The sequence below is a fragment of the Myiozetetes cayanensis genome, unplaced genomic scaffold (assembly GCF_022539395.1).
Source record: "Myiozetetes cayanensis isolate MyiCay16 unplaced genomic scaffold, myiCay2020 scf15, whole genome shotgun sequence".
NCBI lineage: Eukaryota > Metazoa > Chordata > Aves > Passeriformes > Tyrannidae > Myiozetetes > Myiozetetes cayanensis.
The window spans coordinates 2554812-2570084 of record NW_026087159.1 but is presented as its reverse complement, the minus strand read 5'-3'; the positions used below and the strand labels follow the sequence as shown (position 1 = coordinate 2570084).

Sequence of the window (15273 nt, the reverse complement as noted above, 5' to 3'; positions counted from 1 at the left end):
GAATGCAGTTTTATACTCCGTTTAAATGGGAAGTTTAACAAAATAAATCATGTGAGTATTGGTAGGAATTATATTTCTGGAGTTTTAAAGGATAAAATTATTCTTTCTTGAGGAATTTTGACATTTCAGTTAGAAGAAGTGAGGAAAACCAGCATATTAAGAAGAACGTAAATTTCATTAAGTGACAAAAGATGCCTCAAAAACAGAGTTAGAAATAGTTATTCAACTGCAGAGCATAGAAATAGTCTACAGTCAGCAAAACCAGCCATCTGTGAATTATATCCTGCAAATAATCATAAAAAATATTTGTTTTTCCTCTGCTTTATATTTCTCCTATTTAAATATAAATTAAATATGTCTAATATAATTTTAATATTTAATGCTTCCCTCCCCTTTTAAAATATAAACATGCTTATTCCTAAAGGGACTTCAGATGACAAAAGGAAGAATTTTACCACAGAACACACCAACTTACTTTGAAGTTTGCTCCGCTTTGCCTCTGAGAAAGAACAAACCCTTGAAACTTTTCATGTGCAAAAATGGATTGTGCATAATGGTTCTGTTTGTGGGAATGTACAGATTTCACTCAAATATTAAGTGCCCTCAGAAAATAAAGTTCCAAAGGGGCTTTGTTTTCTTCATGACAAAATTTTAGCTTCTCTCATCTGTCTCAAGCAGAATGATGTTCTTCACAAGTAAGATTATTGCCGTTCATTGTGTGAAATTCCAGAGTTATCATATCCTCATGTGAATTTAATATAGTTGAGCTTTAGCTGCTCTTGAACAGCAGCCAAGCATTTGAATTGTTTTATTTCATTTTATTCATTTATATGCATCTTGCTACCATCTGGAATTATAAAAATAAACAGTTCAAGTAGTTAAAGTGTTAAAAAGGGCAATGAAATAATTAAATATTCTCTTCCAAACCCCTCCTTTTTACTCTGTTTCTTTCATATCCATTTCAGAAGTCATGTTGCCATTTCCTAATTCCTAAAAGACATTCTGTAAGAGGATTGTCAGGACAGATGTTGGAACCCTCACACAACTGAGCACATGCTGTCTTAGCCATGTTCAGTGTTTCAAAGCCAAACTACTGTAACTAATAAATCATGCTTGGGAGCTGAAAGCAGATAATTGCACCACTGTACATCTTGTGTACAGGAAGCATCAAGATTTTTTTCCCCTCCAATTACATATTCCTGGTTTAATTGTTTTTGACTGAATAATTCTGTCATTTCTGTCTGCTTTTAATAACCAACTGTCATGATAAGTTTCTGAAAAGGTTTGATTCACTCATTAGTTTGTGAGTAAAACAATCAGGACTGTGTCAACTTCTCAGTGTTTTCACTAGAACTAGATGAAATCCAAATGAAATTTCACAACACATTTATAAAATAAAGATGGACACAAAAGTTAATGAGCCATACAAGTCAGCAGCTAACAGTGTACTTTGGGCTTCACCTTGAAAATGCGTATGAATAGCTATATTTAAAATATTTACAGCTATAACTAATTTGAAATAATTTGGATATTTATACCTATAAGAAGTAGATTCATAGAGACAGTTAAAATTCTGATTGCCACCGAGACATCTAAATATTCTTGATGATCGCGAAATATTAAACATTTGTATTGACATAGGAACATATTAATCCCAGAGAATTCTGAGAGGATCCAAAAGGACTCTCAGAAGATTTCAGAAATAGACTGCATATTAAAAAGCATTTCCTTCCAAGTGTTGAAATGGCAGAGTCCAATTCTCCCAAATATGCTCTGAGTACAAGTGACAATCTAGGATTTCTGAAATACTCTTTTGTCAAAGCAACAAAAATGTAACTGGAAAACACCCAAACAAACAAGCAAACAAAGAATGATTGACCTGCTTAATGACTTGTATTCAGAACAGACTTTGCTGGATTTTCTTTAAGGCCCACCCAGAAAAGATTTCCCTGGTACTCAAGTATTTCAGAGCAATCTGTAAGGTATTTACACACTCTTGCAACAGAAATTACATACAAGGGAAATTTCAATTAAGACAAGGAAAAACTTCTCATCATGGGGTTAATCACAGAGGAACTAGTGTTTCAGAAACGCTTTGGAATCTCCACCTTTAGAGATATCCAGAAATCAATTAAGTCAGATCCAGAGAAAACTAATCTAAATCAGCCTAATTTGGAGTATCAGGATTGGACCAGGTGACTCTCAGAGGTCCCTCTGAACCTGAATGATATAATTATTCCATAATCTGTAATCTTGAAGAATTTCAATATAACAAATAGACATATATTCTGTGACCCACCATCATCTTCTAAATTATTATAATATAATTCCACAGATATTTATACATGTGGTACTAATTTCTTTGGTTTTTATCAGTGTTTTTGTCAAACATCAAGTTGACACAATACCAAGTACAAGACCTTACATGTGTCTGTATTCTTACATAACAAACCACATAGTTTCAATATATTAATAACATAAAATAGGAAAACATATCAATAAAACAAACTGAACCCTCTATTAGAGAGCAGAAAACAAGAATCTCACAATGTTAGACCACACATGTATTCTTTTACACTACAAAAGAACAAAGATAATATTTGATGAACAGGACATCAAGTAACTTAAGTTAGAAATTGGCCAAAGGAATAATACACAGCAGTGGTCCTGCAATAAACCTGATGAAGAAAGGAAATTGAATCAGCAAGGATCATTTGGTAGAAATTCCTTCACAAATTTGGCCATACAACTTTTTAAAATGCACTCACCAGATACTTAGAAGTTAATATCTTTGATTTAATAAGCTTGATGGAATTGTCCAGCCTCACATTTCCAAAATCATTAGGTTTGATAACTTTCCCACGTGTAAGTAACCACCAATCTGTTTATCCATGGTTTTTTGATTAGCCACAGTGTCACTGCTACATTTAAAATCTACTTCAGGTTGTTCACAAAAGCATTCAGCCATGCTACTAAACAGCAAGAAATATCATTGAATAGTGTCTTGTAGAAGAATTTGAAGTGTTTTAGAAAATTACCTTCTTTTTTTTTGTGTATATTCCTATGTATAAGCTCCTACAATGTATAAAACAAAGATTAAAAAGCTAAGTATTCAGTGGTTCTAATGGGACATACTTCTGAAAAGTATTAGGTACCTGTATTTGGCTAAGAAGTTTCCTGCTATTTTGAAGGAGAAGAAAAAAAAAATATTTTCTTGCAGGATTTGCAGTAAATCCATTGTTCCCACTCAGTTCTGGAAAATATTATAGATCAAGGTGACTCAGCAGGGACTGTGGAGCAGTGAATACAACAATGCTGATCACTGCTGCTAATAACAATATCAGACATGCCTTTACAAGTGGCAGCAGCTCTTAGCTGCAGCTCTCACTGAGCTTCAAGTTTAACACAAGTTGGGAGAAACATTTCTGGTATAAATTGTAGAGGTTGGGGCTTCTAACTTTGAAATCAATAGCAATCAAAATCTCAGCAGGCTGTAGAAGTTGCTGCCTCCCTTCTGCTAAGCTTGAGAATATAATGCAGTGTTTTCCTCCCTTCTTGAAGTTTAGTTTACAAATAATGAAACGGAAAAGCATTTTCCCAGCTTCAGTTTGATTCACTGGCATGTTGGCTACCGACAGTTTTCTGTCAACCACCCCCAAAACCAGAGACCTTCAAATACAAAAGACAGAAAGTAGAAAATGCTTATGCTTTCAGTAGTGTGCAGTTCTAAATAGCTATATCTACATGTTTACATAGCTGTAATAACTAGGTATTAGCAAGCAAAAGTATTTGCTTTTAAATTCGTTTTAATATATTTCAAGAAATAAAATGCAATAAAGCCAGAAGACATTTTATTTTCATACAAAACCTACAATTTCAACTCAAGTAAGTTTAAGAATTAAGAAAAGATATATAATACCAAAAAATCTTTGCACCATCTTTAAGAACTGAAATAGTTTCTCCCAGTTAAAACTGCAACAACCACAAAAACCCCTGTACCATATGTTTTTCCAAGTTGCATTTCTTCTGCACTTCCAGTTCAAAATACATTACTCTCAAAGGAAGGAAAAATAAATTTCTAGCAATTGACAAAAATCAGTCAACAATACAAATAAGATACCTTACCTTTCAATCCAAATAAACCCGATATGAATCACTTTTCAGGTATGAGCACATGCCCGTGTATTCACACATACTAGAAGTTAGCAGGCACCATTCTGTTACTTTTATCCTTCAGAAATCCACACCCATCCAATTAAGAAAAAAAGCACCTGCAAAAGATCTCTGATGTGGCACTTTAGATGATGATTGATCTCTCTCACTGCAATAAGACTAACGAGATCTTGCTTTTCCTTCATCCCTTTCCATCCTAATTCCACCTAAGTCCTGCACATGTCATGACTTTGGACATGCAGACCCTGGCAAACTTGGTTGTTAGACAACCCCAAAGTTTTGAGTAATTTTCAGTTACTCAAACACCCCATAAACTCAAAGGAAAGGAGGTTGCAAATTCTATTCACCTGTTTGAAGTACTTCTGTTCTGGGGGTCATTTGGTTGTTATCTGAAACACATGTGTGTATGGAAAAGACCAGAATTTCTCCAATGTTGTTTTGTTTCTCATAGAAGAGAGGGAGAGAAAGGCTATTAGCACGTTGATGGTTTAGATACACATTTAGCAAAAGTATTTTTGTGTGGGAAAGTCTACCATGGGAGTGTTTCAGATCCATATTAGTGTCAGTGTGTCCATAGGCCTGCAACTCGATTGCTATTGATGCATGCAGATAAAAGTGAAGGTTTGGTAATGCCTGCACAGTAAAAAGGAGGAAATTCTTTTGAGGAAAGGTCTTAGATTCAAACTTCACATTGGACTCTGGTGATCATCTCAAGAATAAAGTCAAACATCACAGCCCAAAAGGAAACAGAGAACATAAGCAGAGGGCAGTTCATCCATCCAACAGCCATGGACCTCTTCCCTTGGGAGAGAAAGGGGGAAAACTATGGTGAGAAAAAACACTTAAAAAAAAAATTCAGCTGCAATTCAGTGATGGGAAATCAAACTTCATGTCTTTGGTATCATCATTCAGTTTTTATTGGAAAGTTATTTGAGCTTGAATGGACACCTTCCTTGGAAATGAAAACACAAATTAATAAAACCTATTTAAAAGATGGCAGAAAGGCAGTAGTGCCCCTGAAAAATTCCTGATATCAAGCTTACTTGATATGCTTTTCTATTCTTAAAAGTAACTGAATTAGACTTACATGTGTCTATTTATGAAATAAGCAGAGGCTCACAGTTTGGAGAAAATACAGAAATGTCATTTTTACTACATTTTCAGTGGCAAAATTTAAGCGTATGAACCTACATAATAGAAGAAAAAGTATTTGAGAATATTGAGAGGCAGTACTGGAATGAGTAAAAGTGAACTAGTGAAACAATCAGAGAACTAAAAATCAAAGCTGTACTTATCAAATTTGTATCCTAGCCTGCAAATTATCAAGAGTCACCTTCTTACATATTGAGAACCCGGAATGTTCTCAGAAGGGAAGATTAATCTTTCCAAAACTCAAATAATCTGGCAAATTGAGAACCTTAGTGCTTGGCTATCTTTCATAGAAAGATATATTGGGTACTGAGATGGGTACATGTCTATAGTGATACTCTATGTAATATATAATGTCTCTAAGCTTTGCTAATTCAATGTGTGATAAATGTGTATATGCACCCTCTTGGTCTTTATATACATATGCAAACAGAATATATACATGGATATATAAACACTCACACATGCATGGAAATACTCTTATAAGTTGTGCAAATCTTGGAATTCCTACTTAGACCAGATTTCTTTGAAAAAAAAGTAGACAAAACAAATGTACTGCTAAAAGGTGTGAGGCTTTGAAAGAAGCATATTTCTTCAGATGTACTCTAAATCTTACTGGTAATGTGTGTGGTAAAGTTAGGTAAAGTTATTTAATAAGCATAATCACTGTGAAAAATGTCAGTTTCTGTACAGATTTGATGGTGTGCATGCATTAAGCAAACAGACCAGAAGTGTGTTTAAAAACAGTGCTTCTCCAGAAGATATACAAATATAATCTTCAAACAAAATTTATTTTAGAAATAGATAAATAAGACATAAAAGGAACAGTGCTCAGTAATTCAATATGAAAGCAAAAATATATATTAAAATTATTTGTTAAAAAGATTTTACAAATAATACTTAAGACCAGGATATACCATAAATATATGTTTTATGGTAAAATGGGAAATCACCGAAAATGTGTAACAAAAAAACCCTGCAGCATTACAGTTTATGTTAAAAATATAATTCTATTTACATCACAAACCAGCTTTGTTCCTGACAGCACTCTGCTGCCCTTCAATTAAATTTAGAAGGATTTCAATCCCCCAAAGTCCAAGCTATTTTCTGATATGACAGGCAGTTCTCACACAAACTGCCACAGCTTTTCCTGGGAGCGACTCCCTGGCTATGAGGTGTTTGAGGTCAGTGGTGTGGAGCTTTGGTAGACACACATCCAGGTGAAATCCAGGCATTGCCAACGTGGCACTGGATGCACAACAGCACATCTGGGAGCCAGCTCTGGCTGCTGGCATTGGAGGGCTAAAAGCAGCGGTGTGATCAGTCTGCTCTGTAAAACTGGCAGCAAATAAAGGAGTTCTCCCTTTGCTGAGACAACTGGAACCCAGCAAAAGTACACTCTGGGCCTTTATGTATAGACACTGACCTGTCTGATTTATCTGGTAATGCACACCAGACAAAGGGTGAATTTCTTGAGAAGTTTACTGAGGTGACTGGAATATTACAGTCTAAATAAAATAACTTACTGATATTCCAAAGAAAATATATTGAGTTTTCAATTTCAAAAGCAACATTTGGTCAACTCAGTGATTCTTGCTTTTAAGTTACTCTGACTTCTATACAGTCAGAAAACAATATTTCTGTAGGTGAAAACAGTTGTGAAATGGTTTTGAAACACATACACTTAGCTTTGACTCAAGATGCTAATACTATTTAAAAAAAATAGCCATTTCTGCCTGGCCTTCATCACAGAAAAGTGTAGAAATTGATGTTCAGCACACAGACAATATTTGGTCAGTACTCATTAGGCTTTCATGAGACTTTCATGAACCCATTCAACCACCTGGAGGAAATGAGCTCTGAACAAGTTTTATACCACTCTCTGAAGAAATGACTCTTTAAAAAGTGATACTTAAATGCAAGGAAACAAAAATTGAAACAGAAAAACACCTGAAACCAAATGACTTCAGAGGTTTTTGATTTTCCCTTAGTGCATTTGGAAGGTAATGATATTTGGCTGTGCTGACTCATCAGAGAACCAGAGGAGAGAGATTACTGATTTGGACCAATAAGCCATATGATGCACCTTTATTTCCTTCATGTAGCTTTTGTAAATTTTAAAATCATCCTAGATTGTTTTAGAAATCTTTATTGGTAGACTAGAATGATAGGACCAGTGTAATAATAGGAAAAAGTAAGAGCTCCAGCAAAAGAACTAGAAATTTCATGAAGTATATTCTTCTCTGAAAGCACATGACTGGCACATCTGGTACAAGAAAGGTACTTATCAAAGGTTTTCTTCATACTCAGTGCAAGAAAGTAGGCACTTTTAGTGGGTGTGCAGTCCTAAGGTCAAAACAACCTCCTATAGTCTATCTATGCCTTTCACCACCAGAGAAAAAACTGAGATCTCCACTCAGTATCCCCTGATTTAAAAATAAAGAAAAAAAAATTCAACAGAAGCATTGAAATTATTTCATACTTCTCTTAATCAAACATGAATTTTATGTATAGGAGTTTTCTCATCATGGAAATCCAATCAAATTCTCATAAGAACAGAAATCCAAAGATTCAAAGAAAAAAACAGAAGCTCAAAGTGTGTGAAATCACACTATCTGCCTGACAAACAACTCTACAAGGCCAAAGGGTTATTACTTATAAACATCACTGAATGCTTCCCATCACCCACCTACGAAGCACCTACACAAGTGGAACAGAAATAGGCAGGACCAATCTTGCTTACACTCAAAACCACTTCTTGAATGTGCCCTGTTCCTTGCTATGTTAGGGATGAACTTTCAGCTGGCTGAATTGTGGCACTGAGTCAATAAATATCACTACTGTATGTCTAACCACTGAAAGTGTTGGGGTTTTTAGTTTGAAGCATAAATGCTGCAAGGCTACAATAAATAAGAACAGCAAAACTGTTTTACAGATACATGAACTTCTTCCCAAGAAAATGATTTCATTACTGGAAATGAAAGATTTTCTGTAACAGTCATAGCTATAATTATGCAATACAATATGCTAAATTACAATACGTACTTCATTATTAATAGAATTTATTTTACAGATCAAATAGCCAAATACACATTTTTTTCAGAAGAGCCAGATAGCAAATGTGGAGCAAACTATAGGCAACAGTCATGGTAGACATTCTGCAGTCCAAGAACTGAGGCAACGTGATTATTAAGTACAAGCCTATAAATATCTTTACATCAAACATACAGTAATGTGTAAGAATTCCATGTTGTAGTCTAATTCATGAATCATTAATAACTTTTTCTTTAAAAGGAAGTTATATATACTGTATACATCCCAGTTAAAAGCAGTGTCTGTATTTCATTTTATTCTAGCAAACTAATATTACATGTCTTCATATAAGTGCAGAAAACAGGGTTCTTTATACTCCTTTGCTTTCTAAGAGGTTTTGCATTGTGTATGAAATACTAATATTATAGATGATACATATTAAGCATTACTCCCTAAAATGTGAGGCAATATACAAGAACTTGCAAGCAACTTGCAAACAAAGCTATGATACTTGAATTTTATTTTTTAAATGAGCCCTGCTAAATAACAAATTATAATGGAAAAAAACTTTAATTTTAAAAAAAAGATTGACTATATAGAGGAATAACGTGGGGAAAAAAACAAACAACAGTAGGCCCTTTTTTCCACCCAATGTGCTGGCTAACAGTGACAAAATTACATATGCTTTTTCCTATTTTATGACACTGAAAACCAAGCCACTGGATTTATGACTTTTTTTTTTTTCCTAATTCAGTAAAAATACTTTAAAAGGTTAAATGTTTGGCACCTGTTACACAGACATTATGCAGACTTAAGCAAGCAAAATGCAAATTAAATTTTCTTTTTAAAAGTTACGTGAATGCTTTCCAGTTATTTAAAAGGTGACCATTTATTACAAAATGTGGATAAGAAAGCAGGAATTACCTGTTTTTCACTACTACTATTGTGCCTATAAAATGAGAAAGCAGTGACTTGATCAGTTCTATTTATGATCCATAGCAGCAATATAATCATTAAAAATAGTATGGAATAGATATAAATAACACTTAACTCTTCACATGTATAATGGTGCTATAAGTGACAACAACTCATTTGTTTTTCTTTTAAATGCAGGGAGTATAAAGAACTTTACATTCTCTTTTAAACATATGAATAAAATTTATTGCTCCCTTTTAATATATTTATAGAAACAAAATTCCTAATTGTTTCAACTAAAATAAATAAGGAAAAAAATCTGGGACAAGAAGATGATTGCAAGCAAAATAAATTTACCATAATCACCAACTGTGAAGAAGGATGGGTCACATTACTTTTTTCTTAGCAAAACTACGTTATAGAACACTATAGCACAACGTACTAAAATTTCTTTGTCTTTTCTTTTTTAAAAAATTCTTGCCCTTGATACCTTTCAGTAGGGCAGCTTGAACAGTTCATCGTCACTTCCAAACCCCTCTGGAGATCAGACGATAAATGTCTTCGGCAATCAGAGACAGGACAAAGGGCTTTCTCGTGCTATTTCCTTGTTTTCATATTTGCTGGCTTAACATCATTGTGTACACGTACGACTTCAGTACATAACATCAGCTGCGATGGCGTTCAGAGCTGGCAAACAGAGAAACAGCATGAGAAAAGCCCTTTCCTGCAGCATTTTCCCCACAAATTGTCAAGTTTGTTCTCCAAGTTTCTAACCACCGTATGGTTTGAGGTGTGCTGTGCTACTGAGATTCTAAGTAACCAACCGACCTTTTTTTGGTGCGTGTGTGTTTTCAGCTTTCTAAGCATCAGCAAAGATCTGCACACATCTAAATACACATGGCAAAAAGGCTGGAACAGAAGGAGCCACACAAATAGCTTCTATGTAATTATTCTAAGTTTCTTACTACATTTTTTTTCTCTTACAACTCAAACCCCAAATTGCTGTTGCAAGGTTAGGGCTATCAGAAGACCACTGTGCTACCTAGAACATGTTCTACAGGGTTTTTGTAGGCTTCATTCAAAAGCATCATTCCTAAAACCATAAAACACTTTTATTTGAGGAATTATTTCTCATCTTTTATCTTTATCATCAACAGAGTTAGTCCTAAAAATTCACAGAAATTAAGCCATTCTGATCAATCATTTCAGAGAAAAGAAAGCACTATCAATACCACGGTCACCAAGACACCAGCCACTCACTGGTCAGGAAATTGCTATCAACTGCAGATTATTGAGTGCAATACCTTCTGGGAGAAAACAGGAAAATAAACAAGTGTGAAAATTAAACCACAGTCAAATCAGACTTCATCATTGGCAATAGTTTATAGCTATAAGACATTTCAAATCACACAGCTAGGTCATGAGGAGAAAAGAGTAAACTTTTCAGTTATCCCACTGGAAAAAAATGATGTAAAATGCACTTAATGTTTGAAAAATTATGTTGCTACTACCCCAAGGCAAGCAGCTACTGCAAAAAGAGTTGTGTGTCATTCTAGCTTACATAAAAATCACTGTTATTAATGCTGGAACTTCATCTACCAACTTCAGTATAAACTCAGTCCATGAGTTCTTACTGGGGGAAAAAAAAGCCTTTGTTTTCTCTAGTGAAGTATCATACTCAAAATATTTCATATTTTCCACACATTTTTTTAGTGCTCTGTTTTTGCCTTCTACTATGAGGCAAAGGGAACACTTTACAGACACTTTCCCTCTTGCTTTTCTACTGAAAGATATTAAAAGAACAACTCTGAAGAAGATTTTCTTCAAAGTGTTGCACAGAGGAAAAGCATTTTCTTGACCAGCTTTATTTCAGTAGTGATGCACATTTAAGTAACTGGTCTATAACTTTTGACTCACAGACTTTGATTTATATTTCAGTTAGAAATCTCCAGATGAAAATTTCAGGGTTCTTTTCTGAAATGTGTATACACAGCAGCAGATTAGAATTACCAGCAAAATTACCAGTCAGAAAATAAGGATAAAATAATGAGAATATTTAGGATCAGCATAATCAATTTTGAAATGGTTCTTAGGAAGGGCTTATACCAACAGCTATGTAGCTGATATTTAGAAGAAAATGTTTTTTGAGTGTAATTGACTCTGTATCTGTCAATGCAAAATACCAGTGTTATGTCAATAGCCTTTTACATTCAGAAGCATCAGCCCTGCCCCCTGATGATTACAGGATACTGAATTAAATTCACTAGTCTCACTGTTATTACACAAAACAATAAATCCTGCAGCTAAAGATTCACAGAACATGTGAGTTTTCAGAGCTATTACTTTCAGGAACAGCGCAATATTCTTTCAATTCATACCCTAAGTACACTTTTCTCATAGTGAGTGGGAAGCTATAATGACATTTCACCACATTTTAAATCAGAAAACCAAATATACCATAACTCTAAGCAGGTCTAAGCAGCCAGTGATAGAATCAGAGAATTGAGACAGTGGGGCCCCAAAATGCAATGTATTTTAAATGAGGTCTACTTCCCGTTCAGATTTCTGTGAGGAACGTAATGTCTGTCTCCAGTCAGCTTCTAAGAAACCAGAGCAGCAGAGATCACTGTGTCATCTGATTTTTCTATTCATAAGTATGGATAAGTTCACAGATAGAATCCTGCCAGCTCAAATCTACTAATGAAGATTTGCATTAGTAAATATGAGAAAAATCAATCTGCATGCCTGTTTCCTCCCTCAGCAACCTCCCAGACATGGTACTAGAAATGGAACTAAATTAACACACAGACCAGAGTCCTGTGTGAAGCAGGGAGAACCACCAAAAACCCGTGGAATCATAGACTGAGAACACCACTGCACCTTCCAGCTCTACCAGTGGAAGAGGTGTTGCTTTCCTGGACACTGGCACATCTTCAATAACACTAAGTCAGAAAAAGCTTGTTCGGAAGTTAAAAGTTTAAAATGACTATCCAAAAGATCTCAGAGCCCTTCCTGAGTGAATACACCTTCCCAGGTGTATATTTTCAAAGATTTCTCCTGTTCCTGTAGTATGCATTGTACTATTTTCAAATAAAAAGAACATCTGAAATAGCATTAATTTAAAGAAAGATACGAGAAGAAGGAGAATGCATGGGAAGTTTTAATGAATCTTTGTACCTATATCTTCTTTGAACCAAGCTGCCACAGATAACACTGTGCTCTATAATTATGCATGTTTTGACTAGACAGGCTGATACCTAGACAGGCATTTGAATTGTCTGAATGTCGATTTAAGTACTTGAGAAAAGATTTCAGATTTTGAAATTGTGTTACATGAAAACTAGACTGGAAAAAAACCTCCTCTCCCTTCTTTTCATCATCACTGTGCAAATGCAAAGAGAATTAGAAGATTTGTGTCACTGTGGAATAGTTCAATCAGTTTGCTCCCACCGAGGTAAATGTCAAAAATAACTGATCTTTTACAAAGCTTGCAGACAAATAAACTTTTAAGGTGATGTTTCTTCACCAAAGAAATACATTTTTTTGTGAGTCCCACAACTACTAAAATAATGGAAATCTGATGACATGGAAAGTCAGTTTGATTTTTATAAAACTCCAGATGTCTTAGTTTGAAAAACCTTATTATGAATAAGCCCCTTCACAGTTTATCACTTGGTAAAACCTCTTTAAAAGAATTATCTCTACCACATCCCAAAACAAAGCATGTTACTCTGAAGGTCTATTGTATTAGCATTTATTAATTCCTACAGGGTAACTTCAAAAAATTATCAGTGCCCCTTGCCCTTCCTCACAAACACACCAGAAGCTTGACCTTTCTTAGGGGATATTGCATTAAGACCATATTTTTCCCTCTTAGTTTCCTGTAGCTCACAATTCAGTGTGTCCTCAGCTGCTTCAGGAGTCTCCAATTCCTTCTCCATAAAAATTTCAGCTGTGGTATTGCTGTATTTATTTGCCCACATGACCACTAATGAGATATTTTGGGGTTTTTTAGTAGAAAAACCTTTCCATCTTTGCTTTCATGCTTTTTGAGTACAACTGTTATAATGACTTTCTGTCATTTTATAGATCACTTAGACAAATTTAGCAGCAAAGCAAAGACATAATTTCCTTTCTTTAAAGACCTGAATCAATACCATTCAGACAGACACAAAATTTAGAGCTTTGGAAGAAAACATATATTTTTAGCTGTAACTCAATATCATTTCAAATATCAGAGTAGAAAGTCTTGCATGGACAAAACTAACAATAGTTCAGGTGTGTAGTCTGCTAATATCAGCCCCCACTAGAAACTGAAGAGATACTTCAAAGTGAATGGAATCTTCTTTAGGCTCCTCCAGAGAACCTTTGGCTTGTAAAAGGGCTGCATTGTGGTAATTATTAGCATTAAAGTATAATATTTTCTCTAAGATCTTATTTTCACTTCTCAAATTGGCACATCTCCCTTTTTAACTGAATTTACTATCCTTCAGTTCTCCAGCTTGTCCTACAGTTTTTTGAAAATTCAGAGAGTGTGTGACACAAAATCATCATTAACCACAAATATCCTGTTGATCTCCAAGGCTGAAGGGTGGCAGGACAGCACAACAGCTGGAACACTGTGCCACAAGCTTATTTTTATTTGTATTTGTTTCTTTTTTTTTACTGGCTAACAGTGACAACTCTCAATTAACCTGTCCTGAGTCACCTTCTATAACCCCACAGACTACAACATACAGAGAGCCAGGTTAGGAGTAAGACTTTTAAAAGATCCTTTGAGGTTTAAGAAATTCTTTACTTGTTTTTACTTATCATGAAATACAGTTTTCATTTTGCCACAGTCCAACACAAAGGATTTCCTCTAATGGACTCTCTTGCCTAATTTATATAAATAAATACATTCATGAAATTACTTCTGTTTAAATAATTAAAATTTAAATTCTTGTGTTTAATGGTAAATGTTGTTTCCAAATTAGTGTAAAGCCATTGACAGTGATTAGTTACACTTTCTCCAACAAGGTGATCACTTTCATGCAGAAAAATATACCTAAAAGAAGGATAGCTGTAATTTTAGCCAAATCAGAAAAAACGGTAACATTAATCTCTTTTCTTATATATTCAGCATATCACACTAACCATGTCAGGTTCAGCTATATGGAGATAAGCTAATATCAGGTACTGAGTATTAAAAAAGCACAGTTCTATTCTGCTTTTCAAGATAGGAAGCCCCTGTCATAGACCTTCAAGGTACAGATAAAAGAAAATGCTCTTTTCCCCAGCCAACTTTTGCAGAAGAGAATTGCTTTCCATTCCCCTTTCTAGGTTTTTCCTAACACAGAAGGAACTTTGAGAGTCATGAGCTTGCTTTCTTTGTTAGCAGCATTACTGCACCACAAAGTACCTTTGAGCAGACAATGGCAGAATAATGGAAGAACGTGGTTCACAGGAACTATTCCATTGAAAAATCACTTAGATCAGGCCTCCAGGAATGCTGAAAACAGGATCACCCTCCTCAGACTTATGAGAGTTCAAACAGATGAACAAACTGGCAAGAAGCTTTTCTAATGTGTAATGTAAATTAATACATTCAAATAACTTTAATAAAAAAATACTCAAAGCTTAAATGTTGTACATAGTGATACAGACTACCACACAGATTTGTGTTGGTAAAAGGAACAAAGTAGAATAAAATGAAAAAACATATCCTGAAATTTTCAAAGACATGATGACTGCTCTGAATGAGCAGCTTTCCTTATGCATGTTGTTATCACTATGGTTGCAATAAAACAAAGCCCCCAGAAAAAAGTCAAAACCTCAGCTGGAGCAGAAAATCTAACAGACTTAGTCATGCTGAGGATATGTTACCAAGTAATAATGTTAAAATATATCATCAGTAATACAATAAACTCTCCTGAAATATGTTTCTTTAATGATTAAATCCTTGACCAATTAAAGCTTAACTAGAAAACTATTTTCACTGAAAACTTTGTGATACTTGTGAAG

At 34.6% G+C, this 15273-nt stretch overlaps 1 protein-coding gene across 1 annotated transcript in view; it reads right to left on the bottom strand.

Annotated features, from left to right (window-relative positions):
- Nucleotides 1-15273, bottom strand: part of PCDH11X (protocadherin 11 X-linked) — a 457123-nt gene that overhangs the window by 371832 nt on the left and 70018 nt on the right.